Genomic DNA, 16,206 nt, shown 5'->3' with positions numbered 1-16,206 from the left:
AGACACCAACTCTAGTGTCACAGATCTTTTCTGCAGACTTTCTAAGTTGCCTTTGACTGGAAAATATTCTACTAAATCTTTTTGGGTGCTCCAATGCCCTAAAATTTGTTAAATATTATTATTTAAAGGATGTTGGCATGGTTTGGGGCAGAAGTTGGGTGAGTTCTAGCCTTTTCTCCCAAAATTTGAATTTTTAAAAATAGCAGGAAAGATATATTAAGAAAAGCTGTAAATATATAGTCCATTAAAAAATAACTTTCTTTATGTCTTCTTTATTCTTGTTTTTTTTTTAATTGTTGTGTTTATTTTTAATACACATTGATTTATGAATCATTTTGGGAGAGAAAAATCAGAGCAAGTGGGAAAAAACATGGGAGAGATTAAAAAATAAAACAGAAAAAAAAAGAAATGAACATAGTATGTGTTTGTTTACATTCAGTCTCATTAAATCTTTTTCTAGATGGCAATGATATCTTTTGGGATTGCTTCAAATCACTGGACTACTGAAAAGAATCAAGCCTTTCATAGTTGATCATCACACATTCTTGCTGTTATTCTGTACAATGTATTGCTCCTGGTTCTCCTTGTTCCACTCAGCATAAGTAAAGGTAAATCTTTCTAGGACTTTCTATAATCACATAGTTCATTTTAATAACTTTTTATTAGTCATTAATTTCATTTGGAACATGTATTTTAATAATGTCAGTATCACAGTATTTGAATACTAGTTAAATTATACACTTCCAAAGGAACAAAATGTTAGTTTCCTCTTCTGAAATCTCAGGAATGATCCATATAGCTTCAATATCAACAAGCTATTCATTAACATGAATGATGAACAAGGTGAAGGAATAGTTAAAAAGAATGGTTTAAAACAGTACTCAAAACATTTATGAATTTCTTATCTCAGTTGTGCTTTCCTAGATGTAAGAAAATTAAAATAATAGGATTTTCACTATTGGTTGCGTAAGATAATTTCTAACTGCCGTCATGCCTTTTTTTCTTATGATGATACCAATATAGAATTCTCTCCTTCTGGAAACAATCAAAGTATTTCTTAAAAGTGGGTATACCATGAACCAGACATCAAGCACCAGGAATACAAAGACAGAACATTTTCTTGCCTATCCCTATGCCTGTAAAGTTATCTCTCTTATACTCCATCTACCATATTTTTTTTTTTTACTTCTTTTAGTCCCAATAAAAATCCCTTCTCTTACATGAAACCTTTCCTAACTCCTATTTCTTCTAATGGCATCCCTTTTTAAATTATTATTTTAAAATTTATTTTATGAATAGTTTGCTTTTCATAAATGATAGCACACTGTCTTCTGTGTTATTGTTAGCTCTTTGGTCTTTTGTTTTTTGTATCTCCAATACAGTGTTTAAAATATAGTTTATATTTAATACATTTGTACTTATTGATTAATTGATGACACAGTCCTTGTCTTCATGATGGTTATTATTTTAGTGGATATATGATATACATACATATAACTATGGACATAAATATGTATAAAACATATGTAAACTGATTTTGAGGAGAGACAATGGCTATTTGGGAGTATCAGAGGAGTCTTATGCTATATTTGACAGTTGAATTGAATCATTGAAAATAAATATGTTTTAGAAATATGGGGTAATTTGCACAGAAAATGAAAAAGAAAAAAAGGAAAAGGAGATGCAGTATCCTATACAGAAAAAAAAAAAAGAAAATCAATTCAATTTTAATATAAAAGGAATGGAGGGAAAATAACTATGATAAGCCTGGAAAGGCAAATTGAAGTCAAGTTTTGAAATTTTTTAAATAAGAGAGAAATTTATATTTGAATAAAGAGGTAATAAGTAGACACTAGAATGTATTTAACAGGAGCATGATTTGGTCAAATTTATTTTGTGTTTATATTCTAATAATAGCTTTTTATTATCAAATATATACAAAGATAGTTTTCAACATTTATCCTTAAAAAATCTTGTGTTCCAAATTTGTTCCTCCCTTACTCCCATCTCTAAACCTAAACAGCAAGCAATTCAATATGTTAAACATGTAGAATTTTTCTACGCATATTTCCACATTTATTGTGCTTCACGAGAAAAATCAAATCAAAAAGGAAAAAAAAATGAGAGAAAAAAATCAAGCAAACAACAACAAAAAATTTAAAATACTATGTTGTGCTTCCCAATCAGTCTCAACAGTACTCTTTCTGGTTGCAGATAGCAATCTGTATCACAATTCTGTTTGAAATGACCCAGATCACCTCACTGTTGATAAGAGCCAAGTCAATTACCTTGATTCCCCACACACTTTTATTGCTGTTAACAATGTCGTTTTGTTTCTATTCACTTCACTTTGTATCACTTCATGTCTCTCCAGGACTTTTTGAAATTATCCTACTGATTGTTTCTTATAAAATAATAATATTTGGTGACATTCATATAATATAACTAACTGATGGGCACTCACCCAATATCTAGTTCCTTATCACTACAAAAAAGAGTTGTTACAAATATTTTTGCACATGTGGGTCTTTTTTCCCTTTTTCATGATCTCTTTGGGATTCAGGTCCAATAAAAGTACTGCTGGATCAAAGGGTATGCATAGTTTGATAGCCCTTTGCATATAGTTCCAAATAGCTCTCCAGAATGGTTAATCAGTTTATAACTCTACCAACAATAACTTGGTCTCTCAGAAAAGTTTATTTTAGATAATACTTCTTTTTGCAACTGTGTGGAAGATATATGGAGGTAGAAAAATATTTGAAAGAAGAAGACAAATTAAGTGGTAACTGCAAATAATTGCACATATTCAGGTAGGAAGTTGCTAGCATGAATAAAGAATAAGGAATGTATCTAAGAGATTTTTTTGGAAATGACAAGGCTGAGGAACTGAAGGGGCAAGGAGGAATGAAGAATCAGAATGACTTAGTGTGTGAACCTTAGTTGCTAAAAAGTAAATGGTATCCTTACTAAAAATAAGAAGTTTTGAAGAGGAATCAATTCAAGGGAAAGAACAATTATATTGCCTTTGTACATATTGAAATTTGAGATACCTGAAGGGCATTCCCAATGCCTTAAAGGCAATTGGTTTTGTGGGACTAGAGTTCAGAAGATAATAGGATAAGATGAATGGATCTGTGAGCTATCTTCAGAGAAATAATAATTAAATAGATACAAACAGATGAGTTCACCAAAAGAAAGTGTGAAAAAAGTGCAGAAAAGGAGACTAATTTTTTTTTTAATACTGATAATGGCATGATTTCTATTGCTATAGTAAGAAAAATGAAACTTAACCTTTTAGGTCACTTACTGAAAGTAAAAGAAAATTCAGCAAACAACATTCAACATAGGGTATTACATTCATATTTCAGCATGGACTTCATCAATGAAATCATGCAAAGACTGCAGTGATTCTTTTTCCTATTTGTTAATAGCTTTGTTTTACTATAACTTTGTTTACTATACCAGAGTTTTATGGAAAAAAAAATAAAGTCTCTCAATCAATTCCCAGGAATTTGGTATTCTTCAAGTATGAGCTTTAGTAAGTTTCAAAATTTTTACAGAAAAGTATTGTAAAAGGTAAAAATCAAAGAACAAATGTTTAGATATTTTGCCTGATGCAGGCCCTACTTTATTTGCTCAACCAGAGATGGATTTCTGAGCACCTAAGCACATTTTGCTACAATGCATAAAAAATTACGATAATGGGGAAATCTCTTGACTTTACTTTCTGAGAAGCTGCTAAGGCAGTAATGTGAGGAAAAACATGACTGAGCTTGCAGCACAAATTACAAAAGACAAACAACTAAAAATCACCCAATTAGAAAAATCCATTAAGTATCTATAGACTGAACATATAAAACAATGAAAAGCACAAATGTTCACTGCTCTCATTAATGCCCAATAGCAATTAAATTCTACAGCAGATGCAAAGAACAAATCTTTTCCCTGAGGACAACTATATTGTAAGACTTCATTAATACATACTTCACTAATTTGGAATTTGTGATAATTTGACCTAAGCTAAGAAAAATTACTCTGTATTATGAAAACAAGTATACTAAAACTGGAAGAAAACAGTCACATTATTGGGTTAACTCCATTAATCATATGACTTATAACCATGTATTCAGCCATTCTAGAGAAATGACAATGGAGCAGATAAGAGCAAGATTTAATCCCACCTTTGATTCATTCTGGCAGTGTTATGCTTGTCAATTTACTTGACTTCAGTGCTATAAGAGATCTGTACATGTGGAAGAAAAGACAACTGGTTAAAACTATTTCTCAACTGAAATTGAACTCTATGTCAATGAAATAATAGTTCTCTATGTCAATGAAATAATAGTTTAAGTTTCTATTTGTATTCCTTTATGCAAATTACAGAGCTGTATACTAGGAATATAAAGAAAAAAAAATGAAGTGAAATCTTACCTCTCAGTAAGCTTATGTTATAATGGCAGATATTCCATATGATTGAGAACAAATTGAAAGATGATTAAAGAAAGAACAATAGGGTCACAAAATGATCTAAAATTATGCTTTAAAAAATTTCTACATCAACAAGGTTTTTCACTAATTCATACTGGTCTTCCCAAATTTTATTACTAAACTTTTATTATTTTAGAGAATTTTTGGTCCATGAATAAATTGTCATGTTTTTGTCTTTAATTTAATTGTTATATTTTTGTAATCTTGTTACCTTTATAGTATTATTTTTTTCTTTCCTTCATGTAGAGGCTTCTTCTTCTTTCCCATAAATGACATTAACTAAAACATGAAAGCAGATAAAGGGAATCTTAGAAATGATAAAGTTCATTGCCTTTTTTATAGAAATGAAAATTGAAACTAGGAGGAGTGAAGTTACTAAACCCAAGTTTACAAAGCAGAATACACAACTTCAGCATGAACTCAAATTCCTTGACTTCCATTCTAAAACTCCTTAATGTCCTGAAATAATGAAAGATGATAGAATTCCCAATTATTTCCAACAACCCTAAAGATTGAACAAAAAGGCCTTCTTACTTAGGCTTAAACCACCTTCTGATTCCTTAATACCTAAAAACAAAACAAATCCTATTATGCTTGAAGAATGGATAATTTCTCTTTCCCTTCAAATGAATACAGTAAATGTAGTCATAAGATATTGTATATACTATTATGATATCAGGTGTAAATAGTTTCTTGTGTTGTCAAACTTGCTCTTTGACTTTTATTATTTGAGTAATTCTTCCTGATTTTTAAGATCTTGATGAAATTGATGGAAGGTACAGTTAAAACTAGACATGTTCAATATTCTACTTGGGAGAAATACACAGCGTTTATAAGTATTTGCAAGCTATTTGTCCTTGGTTAATACTGCTTTATTATAGGCAAAATGAAGTTATTCAGTCATTTTGAAAACAACTGGTGTTTTTTAAATTGCCTTTTTGTAGAGGGCTGAAACTCTTGAGTCAATGCACTGAGATCAGTTCAAGCACTTAGGGCTAATTATCGATTGGACAATACTCTATGGGCATGTGCTTGGGGAATGGCCCTTCCCACTATCCTGTTCTGGCTTGATAATTTGTATATACAGAGAATTGAAGGAGGGACTAGTGGGTGGAGTAAGACTAGTGAAAGTCACTTTGATTGTAGAGGAAGAAGAAGGAGGTCATGGAGATTCTACTTCCATCTAATTCAATCTTACCTCTAAAGACCAAGAATAAAGACTAAGAACTTTTGCTTATCCTGACTCCACTGATTTTAAGGTGTCCAGGGTACTAACGCAGTCATCACACCTTTTATGTAGAGTAGAAGCCCTGAAGTCAGAAGGACCTGACTTCAAATGTGTCTCAGACACTTCACACTTCCTAGCTATGTGACCTGGGCAAGTCACTTAACCCCAATTGCCTCAGTAAAAATTAAATAAATAAAAATAAATTTTAAAATGCTCCAGGACCATTGAGGCTACTTTGATTAGTCTTGAAATGTCAGAGAATGTGTTGTTTTATGTAAATATAACTCTTAAAATTCTGTTAAAATATATTTTAATGACTTTCATAGATGAGATGGATCTTTCTAAAGTTGAATTTCAGACAGTTTTTAATAATTTTTATTAAGTGAAATGTATTCACAAAAAGAAAATATAATGAATCAGTTATCTTACCATATAAAGTTCACAGTATGCTCATTACCAACAACCTAAAAGAGAATAAATTGAAGCTAAAATCATCCAAAGCACATTGAAAGACAAATTACTAATCAATTCTGTGTTTTTGGGGTAAAATTGCATTTTAATTTAATATCATAGAAGTGGAATTTAGTATGTTTCAGTAATATCTCTACTTTGTGAGGAGAAAATTTAACATGCAAATTAAATAATTTGTTTTTCTATTTGATTCTCTAAAGCTAAAGCATATCTAATTAGCTTTGTAGAGAGTCTGCAAATATTACACTTATAGTATAAAAATTCGATTAGTTTTATAATTCAAAATTAAAGCAAGGCTACTACTTATGCCATATAAAATATCTGATTGAAAATGTTTTAAATGGCAGTGCTTAACATTGAGTTCACAGACTTTCAAATTATTTATAAATAGATTTCAGCATGTCCACAAACTTGGATGATTTCTTTTAAAAATGTATCTTTATTTTAATGAATCTTTGGCTAATATTTATCATATCTATATCTATATTTTATGTGGATTTATATCTATCTCTCTCTGTATAGAGAGAGATAGATATATATCTATATTTATTCTGAGAATTATCACAGAGGCTTTACCAAACTGTCAAAGGGATACATGACACAATAATTAATATTTTTCCCTATGTGTGGATTTGTGTAAAGAGACATCACTGCATTTTGTATGCTTGCCAGAATATAGCACAGAAAATAAAGTCTTTTTGTGACTGATAGAAAACTACAATAAAATAAAAAATGTGGATTAGGATTTAACACAGTGCCTGACACATATTAAAAGCTTAATAATTGCTTGTTCATTTGATTTGACCTTTTCTGTTTAACTGAGCTTTTTTTCTTGATAGCTAACTGAAATGAAAAGGAGATGAACAGCATAGTGGAAAAAAATGGGAACAGAGATACAGTGACCAGTGGGGAGCACTTAAATGGCACTATCCTAGTTTTTTAATCTCAAAATATCCTGAAAATTCTTGTGGCATGAAAAATTTGATATGTTCCTGAATCATATGTTCACTGGGCCACAAGTATAAGGAAGGTAGATGCTAAATTGGTATAATAATAAAGAGCTAAGCAAGCAGAAACATGAGAATCACATATAAAATGTCTATAATAATGTAAATGAAAACTACTACAATGCAAATTAACACAGATACATTGCAAATGCAGATTTTGAATCTGTTGAAAAATTAATGAAACCCATTTCCTTTTCTCAACAGAGAAAACAGGAGCTACAAAATATAGTATTTTATATATGCTCTAAACTCTAATTATAATAATGATCTCTTTTGTATAACAAGTTTTTCTCTATTCCAAAGAGGAATTGAAAAGGGGAGGATTAGTTGATTCATTTATATCTACTCATTCTGCTTTTGCTATCAAAACTATGGAAAAAAATTATAGTTTTATAGAAATCATTTTGTGGAAAAGTAGTTTAGAGTAATATTATCTACTCATTCTGCTTTTGCTATCAAAACTATGGAAAAAAAATTATAGTTTTATAGAAATAATTTTGTGGAAAAGTAGTTTAGAGTAATATCCTAGTGTTTTTTTTTTTTTTTTTTTTTTTTTGTGCATGGTCATGATAAATCCCCAATTATGTTCCAATTTTTCTTCCTTCTTTCTTTCTTTTCTTTTCTTCCTTCTTTCCTCCCTCCCTCCTTCTCTCCCTTCTTTTCTCTCTTTCTCCCTCTCTCCCACTTCCCTCCCTCCTTCCCTCCTTTTTTTCTGCCTTCCTTTCTTCCTTCTTTTTTTCCTTCTTTTATTTCTCCCTCTCTTCCTTCCTTCCTTTCATTCATCCTTCCTCGCTTTCATCTTCTCCTCCTTCCTCCCTTCCTCCTTTTCTCTTTTCCTCCTTTCCTCTCTTCCTTCTTTCCTTCCTCCCTTCCTCCCTCCCTCCCTTCTTTTTCTTATTTCCTTCATCTTATTTATATTGCATAAGCATTAGATGAAGCAGGAATTGTAATAACAACTCCCTGGCACTATTATCTTCCTCACAGATTAGGGATGTTGCATTTGCTAAAGAATAGAATGCTGGACACATTATTTCTCATTTCTGAGGCTTAATTTTCTTTTTCTTTTCTTTTTTCTTTCTTTCTTCCTTCCTTCCTTCCTTCCTTCCTTCCTTCCTTCCTTTCTTCCTTCCTTCCTTCCTTCCTTCCTTCCTTCCTTCCTTCCTCCTTCCTTCCTTCCTTCCTTCTTTTCTTTCTTTCTTTCTTTCTTTCTTTCTTTCTTTCTTTCTTTCTTTCTTTCTGTTTTTTTTTGTATCTGCATCTTATTATAGTAATACCTACCTCTAAGAGGTTATGCATGGACTGTTCAAGGAAAACTAGTATCTCTGATATCAGAGCTTCCCACACCTTTTATAGGACATTTCATTCACAATGGTGCCAACCTGGCATTCAACTCTTTCCTGTAGCTACAAAAAACTAGTTTTTACGGAAACCAGAAAATCTAGAAAAACTAGATATGATAGATCTTTGGAGAAAACTGAATAGAGACAAAAAGTACTACACTTTCTTCTCAGGAGTTCATAGAAACTATACAAAAATTGACGATATATTAGGATATAAAGACCTCAAAATCAAATGAAGAAAGGCAGAAATTGTAAATCAGATCATGATGCAATAAAAATTATATTCAATAGAGGACCAGGAAAATATAGACCACAAAAATCAGAAACTAAATAATCTCATCCTAAAGAATGAGTGGGTGAAACAGTAAATCATAGACACAATCAATAATTTCATCCAAGAGAATGACAATAATGAGACAACATACCAAAATTTGTGGAATGCAGCCAAAACAGTAATAAGGGGAAATTTTATATCTCTAGAGGCTTACTTGAATAAAATAGTGAAAGAGAAGATCAATAAATTGGTGTTGCAACTAAAAAAAAGTAGAAAAAGAACAAATTAAAAACCCCCAATCAAATACCAAACTTGAAATTCTAAAAATAAAAGGAGAGATCAATAAAATTGAAACAAAAAAAAAAAAAAAACTATTGAATTAATAAATAAAACTAAGAGTTGGTTTTATTAAAAAAAATAAAATAGATAAACCTTGAGATAATTTGATAAGAATAAGGAGAGATGAAAAACAAATTGTTAGTTTCAAAAATGAAAAAAAATGGTGGAGAACTATCCACCAATGAAGAGGAAACTAGAGCAATTATCAGGAGTTACTTTGGACTACTTTATGTCAATTAATTTGACAGCCTAAGTGAAATGGAGGAATATCTTAAAAATATAGATTGCCCAGATTAACAGAAAAGGAAATACATTACTAAAAAGTCCCATTTTAGAAAAAGAAATTGAACAAGCTATTAATCAACTTCCTAATTAAAAATTCCCAGGACCAGATGGATTTACAAGTGAATTCTACCAAACATTAAAGAACAATTAACTTCAATATTATGTAAACTATTAGAAAAAAACAGGGAATGAAGGACTCCTACCAAACTTCGTTTATGATACAGACATGTTAACTGATACTTAAAACATGTAGGATAAAAACAGAGAGAAAATTATAGACCAATCTGCCTGATGAATATTGATGCAAATATTTTTTAATAATTATAACTTTTTATTAACAGTACATATGCATGGGTAATATTTAACAATATTATGCCTTGCATTCACTTCTGTTTGGATTTTTCCCTTCCCTTCCTCAATCTCCCCCCCTAGATGGCAAGCAGACTTATACATGTTAAATATGTTATAGTATAGCCTAGATACAATATATGTGTGCAGAAGTGAACAGTTCTCTTATTGCACAGGAAGAATTGGATTCAGAAGGTAAAATAACTTGGGAAGAAAAACAAAATTGTACAGTTTACACTCATTTACCAGTGTTCCTTCTCTGTGTGTAGCTGCTTCTGCCCATCATTGATCAATTGGAACTGAATTAGATCTTCTCTTTGTCAAAGATATCCATTTCCATCATAATACATCCTCATATATTATTGTTGTTGAAGTATATAATGATCTCCTGATTCTGCTCATTTCACTCAGCATCTGTTTATGTATGTTTCTCCTAGCCTCTCTGTATTCATTTTGCTGGTCATTTCTTAGAGAAAAATAATATTTCATAACATTCATATACCATAATTTACCCAACCATTCTCCAATTGATGGGCATCTATTCATTTTCCAGTTTTTAGACACTACAAAAAGGACTGCCACAAACATTTTTACATATAGAGGTACCTTTCCCTTCTTTAATATTTCTTTGGGATATAAGCCCAGTAGTAGCACTGCTAGAACAAAGGGTATACACAGTTTGATAACTTTTTGGGCATAATTACAAATTGCTCTCCAGAATGGTTGAATTTGTTCACAACTCCACCAACAATTCATCAATGTCCCAGTTTTCCTGCATCCTCCAACATTTATCATTATTTTTTCCTGTCATCTTAGCCAATCTGAGAGGTGTGTAGTGGTATTTCACAGTTGTCTTAATTTACATTTCTCTCATCAATAGTGATTTGGAACACTCTTTCATATGAGTGGAAATAGTGTCAATCTCATCATCTGAAAATTGTCTGTTCATATCCTTTGACCATTCATTTATCAATTGTAGAATGGCTTGATTTTTTATAAATTAGCATCAATTCACTATATATTTTGGAAATGATGTCTTTATCAGAACCTTTGACTGTAAAAATGTTTTTGACTTTTTAATTTGATATGATCAAAATTTTCTATTTTGTGATCAATAATGATCTCTAGTTCATCTTTGGTCACAAATTCCTTCCTCCTCCACAAGTCTGAGAGGTAAACTACCCTATGTTCCTCTAATTTATTTATAATCTTGTTCTTTATGCCTAAATCATGGACTCATTTTGATCTTATCTTGGTGCATGGTGTTAAATGTGGGTCCATGTCTAATTACTGCCACACTCATTTTCAGTTTTCCCAGCAGTTTTTGTCAAATACTGAATTCTTATCCCAAAAGTTGGGATCTTTGGGTTTGTCAAACACTAGATTGCTATAGTTGTTGTCTATTTGATCTTGTGGACCTACCCTATTCCACTAATCAACTAATCTATTTTTTAGCCACTAATAAATAGTTTTGGTGATTGCTGCTTTATAATATAGTTTTAGATCAGGTACAGCTAGGCCACCTTCATTTGATTATTTTTTCATTAATTCCCTTGAGATTCTTGACCTTTTGTTCTTCCATCTGAATTTTGTTGTTATTTTTTTCTAGAACATTAAAATAGTTTCTGGGGAGACTGATTGGTATAGCACTTATTAAATAGATTAGTTTAGAGAGTATTGTAATCTTTATTATATTCGCTCAGCCTATTGAAGAGCCCTTAATATTTTCCAATTATTTAAATCTGACTTTATTTGTCTGGAAAGTGTTTTTTTGTAATTTTGCTCATATAATTCCTGACACTCCTTTGGTAGATAGATTCGAAAATATTTTATGCTATCAACAGTTATTTTGAATGGAATTTCTCTTTGTATCTCTTGCTATTGAATTTTGTTGGTGATGTATAAAAATGCTAAGGATTTATGTGGATTTATTTTGTATCCTGCAACTTTGCTAAAGTTCTGAATTATTTCTAATAGCTTTTTAATAGAATCTCTGGGGTTCTCTAAGTATACCGTCATATTATCTGCAAAGAGCAATAGTTTGGTTTCCTCATTACTTATTCTAATTCTTCTAATCCCTTTCTCAGCTCTTATTGCTGAGGCTAGCATTTCTAATACAATATTGAATAATAATGGTGATAGTGGGTAACCTTTTTCCACTCCTGATCTTACTTGGAAAGATTCCAGTTTTTCCCCATTACATAGGATGTTACTGAAAGTTTTAAATATATGCTCCTGACTATTTTAAGGAAATGTCCATTTATTCCTATTATCTCAAGTTTTTATTAGGAATGGATGTGGCATTTTATCAAATACTTTTTTGGCATCTATTGAGATGATCATATGGTTTTTGTTAATTTGGTTATTGACATAGCCAATTATGCTAATAGTTTTTTTTCTAATATTGAACCAGCCCTGCATTCCTGGTATAAATCCTACTTGGTCATAGTGTATTATCCTGGGGATGATTTTCTGTAATCTTTTTGCTAATATTTTATTTAAAATTTTAGTGTCAATATTCATTAGGGAGATTGGTCTATAATTTCTTTTCTCTGTTTTCAACCCACCTGGTTTAAGTATCAGTACCATGTCTGTGTCATAAAAGGAATTTAGTAGGACTCCTTCAAAGTCTATTTTTCCAAATAGTTTATATAACATTGGAGTTAATTGTTCTTTAAATGTTTGATAGAAATCACATATAAATCCATCCGGTCCTGGGGACTTTTTCCTAGGAAGTTGGTTAATAGCTTGTACTATTTCTTTTTCTAAAATGGGACTATTTAGCCAATTTACTTCTTTCTCTGTTAATCTGGGCAAGCTCTATTTTTGAAAGTATTCTTCCATTTCATTTAAGTTATCAAATTTATTGGCATAAAGTTGGGCAAAGTAGTTCATTTTTTATAGCCTTTTATTTACAAGATATATGCATGGGTAATTTTTCAGCATTGCCAAACTGCAAAACCTTTTGTTCCAACTTTTCCTCTCCTTCCCCCCACCCCATCCCCCAGATGGCAATACATGTTAAATATGTTAGAGTATAAATTAAATACAATATATGTATATATGTCCATACAGTTATTTTGCTGTACAAAAAGAATCAGACTTTCAAATATTATACAATTACCCTGTGAAGGAAATCAAAATTGCAGGCACACAAAAATATAGGGATTGGGAATTCAATGTAATGGTTCTTAGTCATCTCCCAGAATTCTTGACTGGGTGTATCTGGTTCAGTTCATTACTGCTCCTTTGGAACTGATTTGGTTCATCTCATTGCTAAAGATGGCCAGGCCTATCAGAATTGGTCATCATATAGTATTGTTGTTGAAGTATATAATGATTTCCTAGTCTTGCTCATTTCACTCACCATGAGTTCGTGTAAGTCTCTCCAGGCCTTTCTGAAATCATCCTGTTGGTCATTTCTTACTGAGCAATAATATTCCATAATATTCATGTACCAGAATTTATTCAGCTATTCTTCAATTTATGGTCATCCATTCAGTTTCTACTTTCTGGCCATTATAAAGAGGGCTGCCACAAACATTCTTGTACTTACAGGTCTCTGTCCCTTTTTAAAATCTCTTTGAGATATAAGCCCAGTAGTAACACTGCTGGATCAAAAGATATGCATAGTTTGATAACTTTTTGAGCATAGTTCCAAATTGTTCTCCAGAATGGCTGGATGTATTCAGAATTCCACCAAAAATGTATCAATGTCCCTGTGTCAAAGTAACTCCAATTATTACTCTAATTTCCTCTTCATTAGTGACAAGTTCTCCCTTTTCAGTTTTAAGACTAACAATTTCATTTTCCTCTTTCGTCTTTTTTAATCAGATTTAATAAGAGTTTGTCTATGGTGTTGTTTTTTTCAAAAAAAAATTTTGTTAGTTTTATTAATTAACTCAATAGTTTTTTTTTTCTTTTTTTTTCCTTTCAATTTTATTAATCTCTCCTTTTATTTTTAGAATTTCAAGTTTAGTGTTTGACTGGGGCTTTTTAATTTGTTTCTTTTCCAGTATTTTTAGTTGCAAGCCCAATTCATTGACCTTCTCTTTCTCTATTTTATGCAAGTAGGTCTCTAGAGATATACAATTTCCCCTTATTACCACTTTGGCTGCATCTCACATAGATGGGTCTGACATCTCATAATTGTCATTTTCTTGGGTGAAATGATTATGTCTATGATTTGCTGTTTCACCCAATCATTCTTTAGTATGAGATTATTTATTTTCCAATTTTTTTGGTCTATTTTCCCCAGGTTTTTTATTGAATGTAACTTTCACTGCATCTTGGTCTGAAGAGGATGCATTTACTATTTCTGCCTTACTGCATTTGAGTTTGAAGTTTTTATGTTCTAATATATGGTCAATTTTTGTATAGGCTCCATCAAAGGCTGAGAAGAAAGTGTACTCCTTTCTGTCTCCATTTATTTTTCTCCAAAGATCTATTATATCTAACTTTTCTAGTATTCCATTTACCTCTTTGACTTATTTTTTATTTATTTTGTGGTTTGATTTATCTAATTCTGAGAGTGCAAAGTTGAGATCTCCCACTATTATAGTTTTGCTATTTCTTCTGGCTGCTCTCTTAATTTATCTTTTAAGAATTTAGATGCTACACCATTTGGTGCATATATGTTTAATATTGATATTGCTTCAATATCTATGCTACCCTGTAGGAAGATATAGTGCCCTTCCTTATCTCTTTTAATTAGATTAAATTTTGTTTTTTCTTGATCTGAGATGTGGATGGCTTCCCTCTTCCACAGGTCTGAGAGGTAAACTATCCTATGCTCTTCCAATTTATTTATCATCTCATTCTTTATGCCTAGGTCATGAACCCATTTTGACCTTATCTTGGTGTACAGTGTTAAGTGTGGGTCAATGCCTAGTTTCTGCCATACTAATTTCCAATTTTCCCAGGAATTTTTGTCAAATAATGCATTCTTATCCCAGAAACTGGTGTCTTTGGGTTTGAGGTACCCCTACATACCTGTCAGATTGGCGAAGATGACAGGAAAAATTAATGATGAATGTTGGAGGGGATATGGGAAAACTGCGACATTGTTACATTGTTGGTGGAATTGTGAACACATCCAGCCATTCTGGAGAGTGATTTGGAACTATGCTCAAAAAATTACCAAACAGTGCATACCCTTTGATCCAGCAGTATTATTACTAGGCTTATATCCCAAAGAGGTCTTAAATGAGGGAAAGGGACCCACTTGTTTGTGGTAGCCCTTTTTGTAGTGGAAAGAAACTGTTAATGAGTGGATGCCCATCAATTGGAGAATGGCTGAATAAATTATGGTATATGAATGCTATGGAATAATATTGTTCTGTAAGAAACAACCAGCAGGATGATTTCTGAGAGACCTGGAGAGAAATGAGCAGAACCAGGAGATCATTATACATAACAACAAAAAGACTATATGATTATGGATTCTTATGTACATGGCTCTCTTCAATATTGAGATGATTCAGACTAGTTCCACCTGTACAGTGATGAAGAGAGCCATGTACACTCAGAAAGAGAACTGTGGGAATGGAGAGTTGAAAACAGCATAGCATTCTCTCTCTCTCTTATTATTTGCTTGCATTTTGTTTCTTTTTTTCTCAGTTTTTCTTTTTCTTCTTTCTTGATCTGATTTTTCTTGTGCAAACAGATGGCAATGTGAATATGCATACATATATTGAATCAGACATGTATTTCAACATATTTGGGATGTATTGGACTTCCTGCTGGTGGGGAAGTAGATGGGGGAAGAAGGGCAAAATTTGTGACAGGGCGTTATGTGGGGGTCAATGTTGGAATGCATATGTTTTGTAAATAAAATGCTTTAATAAAAACAAAACATAACAAAACAAAACAATTGAATTAGATGGCAGAGGGATGAAGCATTCAGTGTGGCTTGATATTCCTCTTTCCTTCAGAAATTATGAACAAAGTTTTGATGGAATTTTATTTTATTTCCTAAATGAACAGTATTTAAGGGAACAGAGCTGTTTCTACTTTAGTGTGGTCACTTTCTCTGATAAGAGCAGAGTGGTGATCTTCAGCTTTAATTTTATACTTTACCTACTGGCAGAAATGAATGCATCTCTTGAAAAAGGGGAAGGGCAGAGGAAGATGGGGATGTCTTTTCTACATCCATGAAAATCATAAAATGAAAGCCTTACTAGCATAAGTGGATTCTCACAATTTGGTCCATTCATCACACTTTGCTACACTAAAAATAAGATTGAAATAGATTGGATCAAATTGATGCAAATTGTACCAGACTGGATTGAATTGGACCATACTGCAACATATTGGAATGGAATCAACAGAAATAGATGAGATTAAAGTGCATTGTAATAAATTGGATCATTGTCCTAATCTAGAAAAGAATGAACTGGGTAGAACTCAATAGTAACAAATTGTGAT

This window comes from Antechinus flavipes, chromosome 1 (assembly GCF_016432865.1).
Source record: "Antechinus flavipes isolate AdamAnt ecotype Samford, QLD, Australia chromosome 1, AdamAnt_v2, whole genome shotgun sequence".
In the NCBI taxonomy this organism is placed as follows: domain Eukaryota; kingdom Metazoa; phylum Chordata; class Mammalia; order Dasyuromorphia; family Dasyuridae; genus Antechinus; species Antechinus flavipes.
This window is presented reverse-complemented; position numbering follows the sequence as displayed.